We start from the raw sequence: 20466 nt of genomic DNA, 5'->3' as shown, positions 1-20466 counted from the left end.
GGCCATGCAATCGCATGGCCTGGAAGCACAATTTCCATGCGATCGCATGGGGCCAAAAGTCAGGCCAAGTGGTATAAATTGCAAAGTTTTCAGCCGAGTTTGGTACTCCTTTTTCAATCTCTCACTCACAGATATATATATATATATATATATATATATATATATATATATATATATATATATATATAATTTATAATTTTAATTTTAATTTTAATTTAATAATAATAAGGGTATGTTAGCGAATGGTGTAAATGTGTAAGTCGAAATTCTGTCCGTGTAACGCTACACTATTATTAATCATTGTAAGTTTTGTTCAACCTTTTTAAATTAATGTCTCGTAGCTAAGTTATTATTATGCTTATTTAAATCAAAGTAATCATGATGTTGTTCTAAATATTAAAGATGGGATAATTGGACTTTGTACCATAATTGGGGTTTGGACAAAAGAACGACACTTGTAGAAATTAGACTATGGGCTATTAATGGGCTTTATATTTTTTTAATTGAATGATAGTTCGTTAATTTAATATAAAGATTTACAATTGGACGTACCTATAAATAACCATTTACACTCGATCGGACACGATGGGCGGGATATTTATAAGTACTAATAATCGTTCATTTAACAGGACACGGGAATGGATTAATAGTTAATGGACTTATTAAAACAGGGGTGAATTATATACAAGGACACTTGGTGTAATTATAGTTTAAGTCCCCAATTAGTTGGAATATTTGACTTCGGATATAAGGATAATTTGACGAGGATACTCGCACTTTATATTTATGACTGATGGACTGTTATGGACAAAAACCAGACGGACATATTGAATAATCCAGGACAAAGGACAATTAACCCATGATAATAAAACTAAAATCAACACGTCAAACATCATGATTACGGAAGTTTAAATAAGCATAATTCCTTTATTTCATATTTAATTGCACTTTTAATTATCGCACTTTAATTTATTGTCATTTTATTTATCGTACTTTTTAATTATCGTAATTTTATTTATCGTCATTTTATTTATCGCACTTTTATTTATCGCAATTTCATTATCGTTTTTTACTTTACGCTTAAAATTAAGTTATATTTATTTTTAATATTTTACATTAGGTTTTAACTGCGACTAAAGTTTTAAAATCGACAAACCGGTCATTAAACGGTAAAAACCCCCTTTTATAATAATAATATTACTTATATATATATATTTATATTTATACAAATATAGTTTTAAAAATATAGCGTTAAACTTGGCTAGCTCCCTGATGAACGAACCGGACTTACTAAAAACTACACTACTGTACGATTAGGTACACTGCCTATAAGTGTTGTAGCAAGGTTTAGGTATATCCACTCTATAAATAAATAAATAACTTGTGTAAAATTGTATCGTGTTTAATAGTATTTCATAGTAAATATATAACTATTTCGTATACACCTCTACGCACATCAAGTATTTTTGGCGCCGCTGCCGGGGACTGCTTCAACGCCGAAAGCGAAACGCTATATATATAAAAAAAGATTTTTAATAAGTTTTAATTTACTTTTGTAAAAATACGTTTTAAATATTAAAAATACAAAAATATAAAAATAAAGAACAATATATATATATTTTTAAGAGTTGTTCAAAATATAAAAAAAAATTAAAAAGTTTGTATTTTCTTTTAGTTACAAAAACTAATAGGTAGTTTTTTTTTTTAAAGTAAGTTTTTATTTAATTTATATAAATATTTTATATAAATATTAAAACAGAAAAAAAATAATATAATAATTGTATTCGGGCCCGAACACTGTAGCAGCCCAACTATCTGACCTGATTTCTGGATCCATGCGACCACATGGAAAATTAACCCTCAACTCATGCGATCGCATGAGCTGAGGTGACACGTCTGAAACCTAGGACAGCCGAATTAGGGTTAAGATTATTAATTATTATTATTATTAATTACCTAATTAGGGTTTATTTTAATAATAATTTAGTTTAGTTGTTATTTAATTTTTATTTTAAGTTTTATTTAGTTTTATTAATTATATAAAAATCAATACTTTTATAAAATAATAATATAAAAATAATATTTTTATAAAAATTGTATTTTTTTTACAACTTTATGTTTTATTTTTATATTTTATATCTTTTTATTCGTAATTTGTATTTTTCGTTCGTATTTAGTTTTAAGTCTAGTTTTTGCCGTAGTTATTTTATATTTCTAGATATTTAGGTTTTGCCGTAAAATCTCTTAAGTGCTTTTTCTTTAGACTAAGATTTAGGTGCTTTAGAATTTTGCGACGCCGTTTATATATTTTAGTGCCTTTTAAGTTATTGCCGTTTTGGATTTTGAATACCTTTTAAGCTTTAATACCTTTAGACGCACTTTTAATTTTTAGTTTTTAGGCTTTTAAGTTTCGACGCTGCATTTTTTTTTTATTTTTCAACGATTATTTCTCGACCTTTTATTTTTCGACGTTTTCCGACGCGCTCTTTTTCTTTCTTATTTCTCGACGCTCTAGTTTTTAGGACATAGAATTTTCTATTTCTTCTCTAAAAATTCAAAACGAAAAATTATTTTAAGCGGTTAAATTGATAGACATCCAAAATTTTCTGGTTCGTAGTAATAGTTGGATTTGTTAGTGGCGAGTTGTGGGCTTCCGATTTAAAGGGTCCTGGCTACCTGCTGCATCTATTGGCTATTCGAAACGTGGGCAAAATCAGAAAAGTCTATTAATTTGATAACTTATATAATTTTTATTTTTATAACTAATAGGATATTCAGTGAATGCACCGAGCAAAACGTTCACCACCTTTCATACGTTCACCACCTGTAACTCGATCAAGACATCTAGCCAACATTGTCGCCGTTGATTTTTCCTTAGAATCATCATCTAGTCGAACAAGTACTCCAACTCAAATTTCTGATAATCCATTTTTTGAACCCGACTTCACAAGTGAGAACCCGAAGGATATTCAAGGACAATTCCAAGATCCTGAACCACTAATCATTCCTCCTGAACCGAAAATTACTCATCCAGAGATTGTCAAGGAAGAAACCATTAAATCAGAATCCTCTAGTGATTCAGATTCAACAAATTCAATTATGAAAGTAACAGAACCTCTAAGTATGGAAGACCGAATGAGAGCCACACGCACAGGCCAAGGTCACGCCATTATTAAGCCAGACATTAATGCGCCAGATTATGAAATCAAAGGACAAATCCTACACATGGTAACTAATTAATGCCAATATAGTGGTACGCCAAAAGAAGATCCAAATGAACATCTTCGAACCTTTAATATGATCTGTACTCTATTCAAAATCAGAGAAATTGAGGATGAACAGATCTATCTCATGTTATTTCCCTGGACTTTAAAGGGAAAAGCCAAAGATTGGTTAGAATCATTACCTGAAGGGGCGATTGATACATGGGATGTTTTAGTTGAAAAATTTCTTAAACAATTCTTTCCGGCATCTAAAGCCGTGAGACTTCAAGGAGAAATTGTTACGTTCACACAAAAGCCAAATGAAACATTATATGAGGCGTGGACAAGATTTGGAAAGTTGTTGAGAGGATGTCCGCAACATGGTTTAGACACTTATCAAATAGTACAAATATTCTACCAAGGTGTCAAGGTTGCTACACGAAAAGACATCGACATAACAGCTGGTGGTTCCATTATGAAGAAAACCGCAACTGAAGCTTACAAAATTATTGATAACTCTGCCTCCCACTCGCATGAGTGGCACCAGGAAAAAGATATCTTTCGTTCATCTAAAGCGGCTAGAGCCGATTCTAGCCATGACTTTGATTCCGTTTCTGCAAAAATAGATGCTTTCGAGAGACGAATGGAAAAGATGAATAAAGATATTCACGCAATACGAATCAGTTGTGAGCAATGCGGTGGACCACACTTAATGAAAGATTGTCACATAGAGCAAACAATGGAACAACGTGAGAATGTTTCCTACATGAACCAAAGGCCGGGATATAATTATCAAAATAATTATCAACCGCCAAGGCCAAACTTCAATCGAAATCAAAACATTCTTTACAATCCAAATGGGCCAAACAATAACTCGTATAACTAACAAGGTCCGAATAACCAACCAACTCAAAATAACACTTTCAATCAACAAAGACCTAGCTTGTATAAACCACCACAACAAATCGAAGAGAAAAAGCCAAATCTGGAAGAAATGATGGCAAAGCTAATGGAATCTCAAACATAATTTATTACATCTCAAACCCAAACAAATGAGAAGTTTAATCAGTCATTAAGAACTCAACAAGCTTCCATTTTGAATCTAGAAAAACACGTAGGTACTCTTGCTAGCATGATGAGTGAGAGGGAACAAGGAAAGCTACCGAGTAATACTGAAGTAAATCCTCGGAATGAGAATGTTAACATGGTGCAACTAATTCTGAAAAACCAGCTCCAGAAGATGGGAAGGTTTTAGATGTGAGTAACAATGAAGAAGTTACAACACCACCACCACCACCACCACCCGAGTATGTAAAGCCAATGGTGGCACCATACAGACCACCCATCCCGTTTCCAAGAAAAGGAGTTGAGTATGAGCAAGTGATAGGTAATAAAGTTTGTGATACCTCTGGAAAGAAGAAGAAGAATAAGAAAGTACAAGAAACAAAAACTGTAAAGATAAACCCGGTGAAGACAGTTTCACCAAAAGTTCCACCCAGGTTGGGTGATCCGGGTGAATTTATTATTCCTTGTCTACTTAGTGATTGTGTCATGTATGATGCACTAGCAGATTTAGGTGCGAGTGTGAGTGTTATGCCTCTTTCATTATATAAGAGATTAGGAGTAGGTGAGTTAAGTCCAACAGAAATGAGTGTTCGACTCTTTGATCAAACCATTAGGCACCCAGTTGGAATTGCTGACAACCTACCCGTTCAAGTGGGTAATTTAACCTTTCTAGTCGAATTCATTATCATTGACATAGAAGAGGACCCAAACATTCCTCTAATTTTAGGTCGACCATTCTTAGCGTCCACCGAGGCGTTATTTGATGTAAGAGAGGGTAGAATGACACTTAGTAATGATGAAAAATCGATCACCTTTGTGAATCGAAAGGCTAAATCTCCACTAACCAAAACCGTTGAACCAACAAAAATGATTGGTAAGAACCATATTGTTTTACCAACTCCAACGGTAGTGCTTAACAATAATAAAACGCCTAAGTGTGGGGAAGATGAAGCAACACCTAATGATGACCTGATAACAAAGAACCCTGTTGTTGATACGAAATTAAATGACTCCGTTATTAATAGTTCAATGAAGAAACTTATTAAACAGATTCGCGATGCTAGAACCAAGGGGAACTTTAAGTTATGTAACCGGTTAGTATCCAATCTATCGTCTAAAGAAAAGGCTAAACTAGTTGAATTTGTGGATATTACACAGGAATCCGACCAATGGCTTAAAGCAAAACTCACAGATATGCAAGTTGATTATGGTCCAAAAGAAATTGACAATGAAGTTAATCACAATTTCGACACCACAGCTACCTAAGTGTGAGGAGATTCAAATGTTCTAAAAAGAAAACGCTGTCTAGAGTTAGTTATTCTGTTCTCGTGTAGTTCCGAGAATATAATCCGATTGGTCTTTTCCACTAGCAGACACTAAAGAACTAGTTTTCTCCCCTCATTCTAAATTTTTTTGTTTTATAGGTTTTATATGAAATTTATATGCATTTTTAAATTTAAGTTTTGTGTGAATTTAAAAACAAAAATTACTTTATTTCATTAAGTTTAAAAAATGATTTCTAAAATTCATCGTAAGTTGAAGACTAGGTCATGGAACCGAAATTGCTTTACCCGAGGGCGGGGCAAAAAATTTTGTTATCATTATTTTTAATTTTATTGATCTAAAGTATACCAAAAAAATTAAAAAACCAAAAATCTTTACTTTTAAAACAATCGCTTTAAAAACGACAAATTTTAAATTTTGTCGAGGGACGGACTAGGTAAATATACTGAAACTACCTAAAGTAAAAGGAAACAAAATTTTTTTAAAAAAATTATTCAAATTGTTTTAATAAATAAAGGTTTTAAAATATATATATATATATATATATATATATATATATATATATATATATATATATATATATATATATATATATATATATATATATATATATATGTATGTATGTATATATATGTTTGTAGTTTATCTCATGTAAAAAACAGAGTAAAACAGCGCACTTTCAAAGATTAAGTTCAGCAAAAGCTACTAATTTTGACGATAAGACGCAAAACATATGTGAAATTACAACAAAAGGAATGAACGATGAGGCGCGCCATCTATCATTCGACGAGCTTAGTAATTACAAACTGGGTATTTTTGATCACTTTTCTACACTAATCACCCTCATGAATTTATAATTATATTCTGATTTCATGCAAATGAGGGCATTGCATGATCTCAAGTGTGAGGAAGGGTTATAAATTCTCTCGGGTTTACACTTAGTTTAATTGCCAAATATTGTGAAAATTTGAAAAATTTTCAACTAAATGAATTCAAAATCATGTTTATACATATTTATGAACGATAAAACTAGGTGTTAATGCCGAAATTATTGTTACCTCGGAGAGAACATAAATGGAGAAACAACCCAAAACGTTAGAATTCATTTAAAATGGAATAGAGGAAAATAAAAAGGCAAAGAAAAAAATAAATAAAAGTTAAGTGTGGGAAGAATTTACCAAGTTATTTAAAACACATATCACATATGTTTGTACAAGATTATTACAGGTACTTTTGTTTTGGACGATTTTAATCAGGTTTACCTGATTTATTGTAATACCTTTGAAAGAATAGATGGATCTACACGATGAATCAATTCTATCATTAAAAGGAAGTAAAGTCTTCCGAAAAAGACACGCGCTTCTTGATTTAGGTCAGGAATTTGTCGTCCAGACCAGCTGTAGGTTGACGAAAAATCTATAAAAGTCATCTCTAAAATCAGCAGGAAATCCACGGACCTCAGCATCAAATAGGGTCGCCAAGTGGTCAGACTTATCCTAACCATGAGAGGATCTGTCTCGTAAAATGGGAAGGGCGCCGTGCAAATTAGCTTGATAAGACTAATGAATCAGATCCCCAGAAAGGATAATCTCCTTAAAGATCAAAAATTAGCTTTTAAGCCTGATATTACTCAATCCTTGAGATTGACCTTAAAGATTGAGAATTACAAACTCATGGAATTTGATGATATCTAAACTCGAGCTTGAACGAGAAAATATTTTGATCAAAATAAAACCGATTTTGTAACACCCCAGGTAAAACGTTCCCCGTAGCATGATATTGTCCGCTTTGCAGAGATAGGGACGTACCCTTGTCTCCTCTGTAGGTTGCTCACGGATTTTTCTTGGCGACCAAACACGACGAGCACTTTCCCAGGAGGTCACCCATCCTGGTAGTGCTCTCGCCTGAGCACGCTTAACTGCAGAGTTCTCATGGGATCTGCTGCGCTTGTGGTCCCAAAACGCGTCATGCTAGGAAAGGTCTCCACACCCTTATAAGGCATGCTTCGTTCCCCTCTCCAACCGATGTGGGATGGATGTAACACGGATGTTACAATCCTCCCCCCTAATGGGACACAGCGTCCTCGCTGTGCACGTTTGGTCCGGGGCCTGGCTCTGATACCATTCTATAACACCCCAGGTAAAACGTTCCCCGTAGCATGATATTGTCCGCTTTGCAGAGATAGGGACGTACCCTTGTCTCCCCTGTAGGTTGCTCACGGATTTTTCTTGGCGACCAAACACGACGAGCACTTTCCCAGGAGGTCACCCATCCTGGTAGTGCTCTCGCCTGAGCACGCTTAACTGCAGAGTTCTCATGGGATCTGCTGCGCTTGTGGTCCCAAAACGCGTCATGCTAGGAAAGGTCTCCACACCCTTATAAGGCATGCTTCGTTCCCCTCTCCAACCGATGTGGGACGGATGTAACACGGATGTTACAGATTTGTTTTTTGAAAACCCATTTTCAATGCGTTCATTACCATTGAACGTAAAATCCTAGGAATTCACCTAGAATTCATTAGGTCACCTGAACCAAATCGGGTGTCAACCGTAAGAACGGTTGTTGCATAGCATGGTCAAAGACAGGACCTTGTGCCAGACCGAAAAACTATAGGGTGATCTTTACTATTTCTCCTACAAAGGATAGTAATTGCATCCAACACGTTTTAGACCATAATCAAAAGCATGTCACGGGACATTGCCTTAACAGTTGCTTGTTCAACGCTTTCCTTTACAACCGGACGGTAGTTTACCGAAAGGTAATATACAGAGCAAGTATACTGGACGTGTTGCTTTCCTAATACAAGGTTAGCAAGTGGGTGACACAAAACCGCAAGTTTTGAGCTAAAATTTTCAAATCTAAAACCCACCAAACCCACAAAAACAATTTGCAAACACCGGTGAAGGGTTATTCCGGAAAACTTATCTAGGGTAAAAGTTAGATTGAATTTTTAAAAGATCAAATGTTTTCATAAAGATCCAATTTCCTAAAAGGATCTAAATTTTCATAGTCATGTGGGACTGTAAACCACAACATTACTACCATTGTTCATATCGCCGTATAGAAATCACTGATGTATAAAGTGTGAAGAATAAAGAAGTGATTCTAGTATGTTTTTATTTCAAGACTATATTGCTTGAGGACAAGCAACGCGCAAGTGTGGGAATATTTGATAATGCTAAAAACGAACATATATTTCATAGCATTATCCCTCAAGAAAGACAAGCTTTTAGTTGCAATTGTTCTATTTACAAGTGATATTCGTTTAAATAATAAAAGGTGAAGACAAAAGACAGATTCGACTAATTGAAGATGCAAACGACCAAAAAGCTCAAAAGTACAAAGTACAATCAAAGTGGTTCAAAATATTGATGAGAAACGTCTCAAAATTACAAGAGTACAATACGCGAAACGCAAAATACAAGATATTAAATTGTACGCAAGGACGTTCGAAAATCCGGAACCGGGACCAAAGTCAACTTTCAACGCACGACGCAACGGAGCGAAAATTACAAGTCAACTATGCACATGAATATAATATAATATATAATTAATTCTTAAAATTATATATATATATTATATTATATATTAAAACCGTCGGCAAACAAGAAAACAAAATTATGTGAGCTGGATCAGAGGGCCATACGATCGCATGGCCTGGAAGCACAATTTCCATGCGATCGCATGGGGCCAAAAGTCAGGCCAAGTGGTATAAATTGCAAAGTTTTCAGCCGAGTTTGGTACTCCTTTTTCAATCTCTCTCTCACAGATATATATATATATATATATATATATATATATATATATATATATATATATATATATATATATATATATATATATATAATTTATAATTTTAATTTTAATTTTAATTTTAATTTAATAATAATAAGGGTATGTTAGAGAATGGTGTAAGTGTGTAAGTCGAAATTCTGTCCGTGTAACGCTACGCTATTATTAATCATTGTAAGTTATGTTCAACCTTTTTAAATTAATGACTCGTAGCTAAGTTATTATTATGCTTATTTAAATCAAAGTAATCATGATATTGGGCTAAATATTAAAGATGGGGTAATTGGGCTTTGTACCATAATTGGGGTTTGGACAAAAGAACGACACTTGTGGAAATTAGACTATGGGCTATTAATGGGCTTTATATTTGTTTAATTGAATGATAGTTCGTTAATTTAATATAAAGATTTACAATTGGACGTACCTATAAATAACCATTTACACTCGATCGGACACGATGGGTGGGATATTTATAAGTACTAATAATCGTTCATTTAACCGGACACGGGAATGGATTAATAGTTAATGGACTTATTAAAATAGGGGTGAATTATATACAAGGACACTTGGTGTAATTATAGTTTAAGTCCCCAATTAGTTGGAATATTTTACTTCGGATATAAGGATAATTTGACGAGGATACTCACACTTTATATTTATGACTGATGGACTGTTATGGACAAAAACCAGACGGACATATTGAATAATCCAGGACAAAGGACGATTAACCCATGGTAATAAAACTAAAATCAACACGTCAAACATCATGATTACGGAAGTTTAAATAAGCATAATTCCTTTATTTCATATTTAATTGCATTTTTAATTATCGCACTTTAATTTATTGTCATTTTATTTATCGTACTTTTTAATTATCGTAATTTTATTTATCTTCATTTTATTTATCGCACTTTTATTTATCGCAATTTCATTATAGTTATTAACTTTACGCTTAAAATTAAGTTATATTTATTTTTAATATTTTACATTAGGTTTTAACTGTGACTAAAGTTTTAAAATTGACAAACCGGCCATTAAACGGTAAAAACCCCCTTTTATAATAATAATATTACTTATATATATATATATATATATATATATATATATATATATATATATATATATATATATATATATATATATATATATATATATATTTATATTTATACAAATATAGTTTTAAAAATATAGCGTTAAACTTGGCTAGCTCCTTGAGGAACGAACCGGACTTACTAAAAACTACACTACTATACGATTAGGTACACTGCCTATAAGTGTTGTTGCAAGGTTTAGGTATATCCACTCTATAAATAAATAAATAACTTGTGTAAAATTGTATCGTATTTAATAGTATTTCATAGTAAATATATAACTATTTCGTATACACCTCTACGCACATCAGCTGCACCGTTAGTTCAGAGTATTACGAATATGACTCAATGATTACTCCTTGCTGCGAGTGAATCCGCAAGTGGTACGAAATGTCTGAGGTTAATGAATATAGATAACTATTCCACTTGGAAGTCGAGATTTAAGATATGGTCTGATGGTCAGGACACGAAGCTTTGGAAGTACATTGAAACCGAATTTCAATGGCCACGTTCATCTGTTACAAATGAATTGTATACGTTGCATAATATGCCTTCAGAAGAACGTGAAGAGTATAACTTGGAGAAAAAGATTTACTGTAATTTGACAAGTGCTCTTGATGGTCCGATTTTCCATCAATTTCTGTGTCATGATAACTCATTCAAGATATGGGAAGCACTTCGTACTTTCAATGAAGGAAATACATCTTACGGAACTAGAAAAGGTTTAGAGTTGAAAGCTGAGTTTGATCGTTTTCACTGGCAAGTCGAAGAATCTATTACGGAATTGGTTGAAAGATATCTTCATTTGCTAGCTGAACTACACAAGCATGATGTGACAATTGCTGAAAAAGACAAAGTAACATGTCTAGCTGGAGCATTACCTTTAGAATGGAATGGTTTTGTATTAACTATGATAACCAGTGGAGAACTTGCTACTGCTACAGTGAACTCGTTTATTGCAAGACTTCAGGAAGAAGAATTAGAGTTGTTAAACAAAGTCAAGAGGTCTAAACAAATTCAAGACACGAAAATGTATTGTCCAAATGGTTACACACCGCCTAAGTCAGCTCATGTACCATTTCAAACAGCTTTTGCTACGAACAATCAGAATATGTATGGTTTGAATGTTAGCAGTGCACCTATTCAACAACCTTCGTATCCACCACAAGTTTCACCATGTTCTCTCAATACTCAATCACAGCCTACTTCCAACACTACAGAGTCATCTACACTGACTGCATCAGATGTTCTTTATGCACTTAAGATTGAAAACATAAGGAAAGTTGGGAAAGAAAAGATTAGTGAAGATATAGCTTTACTGTCAAGCCTGGTTAATTCTTATGATAGTTATCTTGATGGTCGTGTGGGTAACATTCATCTAACAACAGAAGATTATCATCAACTTGATAAAGATGAAGCAGAAAAGATGGATATTATGTGGGGTATGGCAAATCTTGTGAGAAGATCAAGAGATTACTAAGAGCGAACTGAAAACCCGATCAGTCTGACCAAAAATACAAAGCTGGGTTTTGATATGAATACTGTCACTTGTTACAACTGTGGAGAATTAGGTCATTTTTCAAGACAGTGCACAAAACAGAAGAAGCAGGGTAATCGTAATCCGTTCAAGAATCAGAACTACAGTTCTCAGAGTTAAACTACAAAGCGTGAGATCTACATTACTGATAAAGTAAATGAAGCTAAAACAGCTGAGACTCCTAACAAAGCTTTGGTTGTCATTCATGGAGATGATGATGATTGGTCTATCAAATTGAATGTAGATGATCAACAACCTAAAGCTAACATGGCAAAGATCACTGAATCTGAAGCAGATTGTGTTATTGATCAGAATTAAGTTGAGAAGCTGACTACTCGTGCTGAAAGAGCTGAAAGATTGTCTCGAACAATTCGGAAAGAGAAGATTCAGAAATAGGTTAAAGACAAATTCAAGAAGCCACGTGATTCAGTTCCTCGTACACCTGAATCTGGAAGTGTTTCACCAACATCGTCAGAGGACTTCTACTTCAACAGTTGGAAGGATAAATATGGTGATACCTCAGTGTTTGAAGAAAGTCTAGAAGCTGATCAAAGTGAAAAGACATTGGTTGATGCTGATAAGGAACTAGACGAATGGGGTAGAATGTTTGCTGTTGAATTGGAGATGTTAGTTCTTATGGGTGAAGGTTCAGATCTTGAGAGTGTAAGTACAGAAGTTGATGATTCAGACAAGAATTCAGACTCAGAGGTTGAAAATAAAACTGATCATACTGGAGTAGATCAAACTGATTTTGGAGCATTGAACAAGCAAGCAGTTGACTTACTAAAGATGTGCATATCAGGAAGTGATCTTGAAAATATTTCTGGTTTGAAAAGAGCTAAGGATATCTGGGATAGACTTGAACAGATTCATTTGGGTAAAGATGCTGATACATCAGAGTTCCTTACAGACTCGTCAGAATCAGAAGATGAGCTCAATGATGGGAAGAAGACAAATTACTTTGCATTTATGGCTGAGACTTCTTCATCAAATAACGTTCAACAGGTATTTTCTGATCCATCTACTATTATTGAATGTGTTAAATGCACTGAATCTAAAATAACAATACATAATTTAACAAAGGCATATTCGGAGATGAAAGAAAATTGACACGCAGACCATGTGGCCACTAAGGTTGAAAATGAGTTGAAAGAGCAGATCAAAGTTTATAAAAAACAACTTCACGATCTTAAATGTTATAACTTTGACATAAATCAAGCATTAATTAAACGTGTTGACACAATTAATGAACTAAAGAAAGAAAATGAATGCGTTAAAGCTGATTTAGAAGCAATTTCAATCAAAATGAAGTGTTGGGCAAGTGTGTCACAATGGAATGCATTAATGGTGGAACTTAATGACACCAAGGGCAAGGGTATTGGATATAGTTCTGCATCTCCTCTTTTTCAGAACACATTTGTTAACGCAAACGTAGTTGACGGTCGACCAGAAGATTGTATCCCTCCTAGTTATGAAGATTATGTTGAAAAGAATAAAAAATGTAGTTCAACTAAGAATACAACTTCTGATGATACTGCTGAAGGTGCTCTAGATCATGATGAAGATAGGAAAACTGGGTTAGGAGATAACTATAAGACAAGTAGAGTTAGAACACCGAAAGGTCCTGTTAAAATTTTAAGAAATCCTAGATTTGCTAACAGACCGGTTCCTCCTGTTACACCTAAGCCTGTTCCAAGAAATAAAACAAATGATTCTCCTGTGTTTGTAAGAACACAAGATCCGTCATCTTCAAACTCTAATAATGTGTATGAATTTAGAGGACATAGGGAGTTTCGTCAATGTTTTAATTGTGCTATTTTTGGACATATTGCTGCTAATTGTCCTAGAAGATATAGATCACCCAGACAGAAGATTGACCTCACATATGATGATCACAGATCATCTTATGCTCATAAAACAGGTTCACCTGTTAATGATGAAGTTCGTGTTAAAAATCATACGAAAAATGTTGTCTATGGAGAGTATAAGAGAAAGAACTTCAATAGGTCAATTTCTCCTGTGAAGATTAAGGTTCCTAAATAGGATACTGAGGCAAGAGTTGCCAATTCAAGTGATCATAGTAGAGCTTTTGAACCAAAGGCACGATCGCCTTCGCAAAAAGCTAGTCGTCGCAAATACTTTTCTCGTACCAGACCACGAGTGAATCGCTCTGAAAATGAGCAAAATGTGAAAAACCAGAAGAGCAATATTGCTACTTCTAAAATGTCTAAGTTTCCGATTTCTAATGATGAGATTCCACCGGACTCAAACGGGAAATGGATGGAATTTCAAGCTATGGGTGTTAATGGACAACCTACTGCCGTCCGGGCGTGGGTTCCCATTATCAATTAATTCTCTTAATGTGATGTGTAGGAAACCAGAGTATCTGCAAACAACACCTGGATAGTGGATAGCAGCGCTTCGAGACATATGACTGGACATCTATCTATTCTTTCGGATGTACACCCAATTAAGGGAAGTTATGTAGCTTTTGCTGGAGATAAAGGAGGTCACATTTCAGCTCAAGGTTTATTGAAGAATGAGAAAGTCAGTTTCGACAAAGTGAACTATTGTCAAGAGCTTTCAAACAATTTGTTGTCGGTTTCACAAATCTGTGAAAAATCTTTCAAGGTAGCATTTGATGACGAATTCAGCTACATCTTGAAACCAGAGTTTGTGATTCCTCTAGAAATGATTTTGATGAAGGCTCCTAGACAAGCTGATTTATATATGCCAGATATGAATGTTGCAACTTCAACTGTTGAACATCATCAAGCTTTTGTTTCTAAAGTGACTGAACAAGATTCTATTACTTGGCACAAACGCATGGGTCATTTAAGTTTTCGAAAAATGAATCACCTTGTCCACAACAATCTTGTAGAAGGTGTTGATCTTCGATCTTTTCAGATTCCAGGAACATGTGTTCCATGTAAGAAGGGTAAGCAGAGCAAGAAAGCTCATAAGCTGGTGAAGTATAATCCAATCTCTGCTCCACTTGAATTGTTACATATGGATTCTTTTGGTCCAATTCATTTTGAAAGCATTGATGGAAGTAAGTATTGTCTGGTTGTAACTGATGATTATTCAAGATTTTCTTGGGTAATGTTTTTGAAAGAGAAGTCCGATACATTTAAAAACTTAAAGTGCTAATCAATCGATTAGAGACAGGTTTCAATCTAAAGGTAAGAAAGATTCGTTGCGACAATGGTACAGAATTCAAGAATCAGTATCTTGCAGGTTTCTGTATTGAAAAAGGTATCAATATGCAGTTCAGTTCTGCATACGCTCCTCGGATGAATGGTGTTGCTGAAAGAAAGAATAGAGTATTGATCGAGACAGCTAGAACAATGCTAGTAGATTTATCGTTACCTGTTCATTTTTGGAGTGAAGCTGTTGCAAATGCGTGTTACACTATGAATCGAGTTCTGACTGTTAAACGACTGGGTAAAACTTGCTATGAGCTATTGCATGGGAGAAAACTATCTTTGAAGCATCTAGAACCATTTGGTGCACCGTGAACCATCTTGAAAAGAAAACCAGGAAGTAAGTTTGATTCAAAAGTGGTTACTGGAGTATTTCTTGGGTATAGTTCTCCTAACAAGCGAGTTTTCAACAATGAGACAAGATGTGTTGAAGAATGGTCTGAAGTTGATGTCCATAGGAATCATATGAAGAATGCTCCGAAAAGTCATCCTTGGATTTATAACTATGATGAGCTGATTGACTCATTCAATCTTGCTCCAGATCAAACGGAGAATGAAGTTGAGTTACAAATGCTGTTTGATTTACAAAATGAACCAGAAGTATCTGCACCTACTCCAACTCTAACTCTATTACCCACTGTCAATGAACCAGTTCAAGATTCAGATTAAGACGTTGATCCAGTGTACGATACCTGCGGATCTGATATTTTAAGTGAGAGTTCTGATAATCATGAAGATATTGGTGATACTACAAATTTACAACCTGAGATACCAGTTCCCGCACAACCAGTTCCCAGAACTACAGTTGCTCATCCTAGAGAGAATATTATTGGAGATCCAAATGCACGTGTTAGAATAAGAAGGCAAGTTCAGTTTGATGGTCAAGTTGATACTCATATGACAGCTGCTGCTACATACTATGAGTACTCATGTCATATTTCTAGAATAGAGCCAAAGACAACAAAGGAAGCCTTGAAGCATGTTGATTGGGTCATGGAAATGCAAGAAGAGATTCAGTAATTCCATCGTTTAGATATTTGGAAGCTAGTTACTAAGCCGCATGGTGCTAAAGTAATTGATCTCAAATGGGTTTGGAAGTGCAAGTTTGACGAAGATGGCAATGTTATCCGTAACAAAGCAAGTTTAGTTGCTAAAGGTTATCAGCAAGATCCTGAATTCGATTATGATGAAGTTTTTGCTCCTGTTGCCAGATTGGAAGCTATTCGCATTTTCTTGACTTTTGCTTCATTTATGAAGTTCAAAGTGTTTCAAATGGATGTCAAGAGTGCATTTCTTTATGGCAAGCTAAATGAAAGAGTATATGTCAATCAACCACCGGCTTTTGAAGATCATCTTCATCCTGACAAAGTTTACCGTTTACGAAGAGCCCTATATGGTTTATATCAAGCCCCAAGAGCTTGGTATGGACGTTTTTCTAGTTTTCTGATCGAAAAAGGTTATCAAATGGGCACGGTAGATAGTACTCTGTTCACGAAGGTTAAATATGATGATATCATTTTGGTCCAGATCTATGTAGACGACATTATTTTCGGTTCTACTAAGTAGGAACTCGTCAATGAGTTCGGGCAGGTTATGAAGGATGAATTCGAAATGAGCAAATTGGGTCTCTTACACTACTTTCTTGGTTTGCAAGTCGAACAGACTGATAATGGAATTTTTCTTCATCAAGCAAAGTATGTAGATGATATACTCGAAAGTTTCGGTATGACTCAAGAACGTCCTGTGTCAACCCCGCCAGCTGTGAATCATGGTATTTCGTTAGACTGTGAATGGGAGCATGTTGATCCTATATAGTATCGAGCAATCATCGGATCGCTCATGTATCCCACTGCATCTAAGTCGGATATTATGTTCACAACATGTCTGTGTGCTCGTTATCAAGTTAATCCGAATACAGTTCATCTTACAGCTGCCAAAAGAATTCTTGGTTATCTGTTACATTCTCCAAATCTCGGCATCTGGTATTCGAACGAAGACAAGTTTGATCTTGTAGCATATAGTGATTCAGACTATGCAGGTTGCAAAATCAACAACTAATCTACATCAGGAGGATGTCAATTTTTAGGTGAAAGTCTAGTGACCTGGCAATGCAAGAAACAAACTGCAGTTGCGCTTTCCACGTGTGAAGCTGAATATATCGCTGCTGCTAGTTGCTGTTCGCAAGTTGTTTGGATTCAACAACTTCGCAATTACGGACTAAGAATCTCTTTCTCTCCTCTTTATATTGATAACACTGCTGCTATTGCAATTACTAAGAATCATGTGCAATATTCTAAGACTAAACACATAGGTGTTAAATATCATTTTCTTAGGGATTGCCATGAGAAAAAGATAATTGAGGTTAAGAAAATAGGTACTAAGGACCAGAGGGCTGACCTTTTCACTAAGGCTTTTGATAAACCTAAGTTCTTGCTACTTTTAGAGATGAATGGCATTGTTGATCGAGACAAAGTAATTTCGGATGTTGTGTGTGAGGGTTAATCAAATTTTTAGACTGTGCATGTAGGATGCATGACATATAGATTTTAGTTTCTTATTATCTGTATTGCATATTTTTGCTTCCTGTCTGCATTTCTCTGCATGATTTCTTTCATGTTTGCATGCTAGTCTGTAGTTATTTTTTGTTTCTTTTATTAAAATGCTAAAAGACAAAAAGATTTTATGTTTTAGTATTTTAGGGGGAGTATATGTTTCAACAGAAAATACCTAAAAAGTGTAAAATGCCTCACCAGAAAACCCTAAAAAGTTGAAAAAATCCAAAAAGGAGCTTGTTTTGATTAATATGTGGGAGACGAAGAAATTACTATACTGAGAATTGATATATTTGATTAGTAAGGACTGATTTGAACGTTTATGTCTATCTGTTGTGTGATGTACTGATAGATGTGACTGATGAATTCTTGGCATTAGACAATCATAATAAGAATAACGATCATCTAAGATTCAGAAGTCATGGACGATCTGTAGCATTTGAAGGTAGTCACCTAATTATCTCCGAAACTGTATCTAATGATAATTGTTGAGGAACTCAACAGTCGGTTGAGGGTATCCCCTATCATAATTGATAATCACTAGAAAAGGTTGGGGGTGGATTTTAGGTTGAGGATTATCTGTTTGGCTGGTGCATACCACGTTGTCACGGGCCTAAGACTTTATAATCGAAACTAAACCCCGAAAATATCAGAGAAAATTAGTTTATGTCTAAGTAAGGGGGTGTTTGGATTAGCGTTTTGAAAATTGATTATGCGTTTTATATAATCATAATCAAATAATCAGCTGTATCAAAACATGATTTAGATTAATGGTGTTTGGATTTGATTATGCTGTTTGATATCGCGATAATCTGAAAATCAACTTTTTAGTGTTTGGGAAAATTAGATTATTTGATAATTAAACATGTAAAAATTACTAAAATAGACATTTCTATTAAATACGAAAATATACAAATTTATATAGTTAAAAACTTATATTTCAACACTGATATTAATGATCATATCAATGACATGTTCGATTAATTTAAATACTAACATTTAAAATGATATGGTTTCAAAAGGTTACAATATATATGGTGAATATGGGAGCTGATACATCATGTGGATATACAAGATTTATTTACCAGATACCGTCACGAGAATATTAACTTGCAAAAATTGTGGGGCACTAAGGTAATTTGCTCAACACATACTGGTTATCCGAAGTTGTGTTTTCCTTGCAGTAAGTAGGGACCTACTTCTCCAAATATGCATTTTGATGTTCACATAACGTAAAAAATTGATTTTTAAATTATTTTTACCAAACACTATAAAGTGATTATTTGCATCTTCAAAACGTAATAATCAAAAAATCATTTTCAAATCGCCTTCCCAAACACCCCCTAAGTGTCCCTTCTCGCTTAAGGTTGAAAAGTATAATTCCTTATTGCGGTCCATTCAAGCATTTAAGGAAGAACACCTTCGAGTGATCTGAGCACACAACAAAGAAACATGAGTTCATGCATAAAAATGGAAAATCCATTCATGATGGCGTTCAAAATCAATATATCAAAAGACAGTGATATGCTGAAAAAGAAATATCAAAAGAAAACCAAAGTCAATAATAATTGACGTATCAAGATGGCAAAGTCCTGAAAGTATGAAGAATGCTGATTCATGATGTGCTCATAAAGAACTCGGATCATTCTTAGTGTAACGCCCCCGCGCAGCTTGAATTGTTTAATCACGACGTTCACACTGAACTATCAAGATTCTTGTCGTCTGCAATATAGAGTTATACCTATTAAGACTGTAACTTGGAAAGATACTTACCTAGATATACTCTAAATAACATATATATGAAAGCTTAACTTTCGATTCCGTTTTCCATGTCAACTTGAACATAAAGAAGTTAAGGGCCTTGAGATTTATTTCGTGTGACGACTGATCATCAGGCAAGTCTGCTTTAACAGTAGACTAATCCCCGCGGTAAATAATGCGCCTATTCGGATAATCCAATATACTCTAAGATCTGCCGTACCAACTAGATTGAAGATTGTCAACACATTGGTAGAAGCCAAAGGCTGATAGGGTTATTCAAAATACCGTGAGAACCATCCTGTTCAATTTGAATGAAGTACATGGAAAGAGATAACAGAAAGTTACGCGTAATGAATTGACAACTGATGTGTGCGAGGTGTACTAGGAAATATTATTATTTTTACAACGAAATACTATTAAATATGATACAATTTTACACAAGATATTTATTTATTTATAGAATGGATATACCTAAACCTTGCTACAACACTTATAGGCAGTGTACCTAATCGTACAGTAGTGTAGTTTTTAGTAAGTCCGGTTCGTTCCACAGGGATACACTTAAACAAGCTTAACGCTATAATTTTTAACTTATAAAAATACAAATATATATAAGTAATATTATTATTATAAAAAGGGGGTTTTTACCGTTTAATGACCGGTTTGTCGATTTTTAAAACTTTAGTCGCAGTTAAAACCTAATGTAAAATATTAAAAATAAATATAACTTAATTTAAAGCGTAAAATAAATAACGATAATGAAATTGCGATAAATAAAATTGCGATAATTAAAAAGTACGATAATTAAAAGTGCAATCAAATACAATGACAATAAATAAAAGTGCAATAATTAGAAGTGCAATTAAATATGAAAATAAAGGAATTATGCTTATTTAAACTTTCGTAATCATGATGTTTGACGTGTTAATTTTTAGTTTATTCCCATGGGTTAATTGTCCTTTGTCCTGGATTATTCGA

The sequence above is a fragment of the Rutidosis leptorrhynchoides genome, chromosome 4 (assembly GCF_046630445.1).
Source record: "Rutidosis leptorrhynchoides isolate AG116_Rl617_1_P2 chromosome 4, CSIRO_AGI_Rlap_v1, whole genome shotgun sequence".
Lineage (NCBI taxonomy): Eukaryota > Viridiplantae > Streptophyta > Magnoliopsida > Asterales > Asteraceae > Rutidosis > Rutidosis leptorrhynchoides.
Note: the sequence above shows the minus strand (reverse complement) of the source record.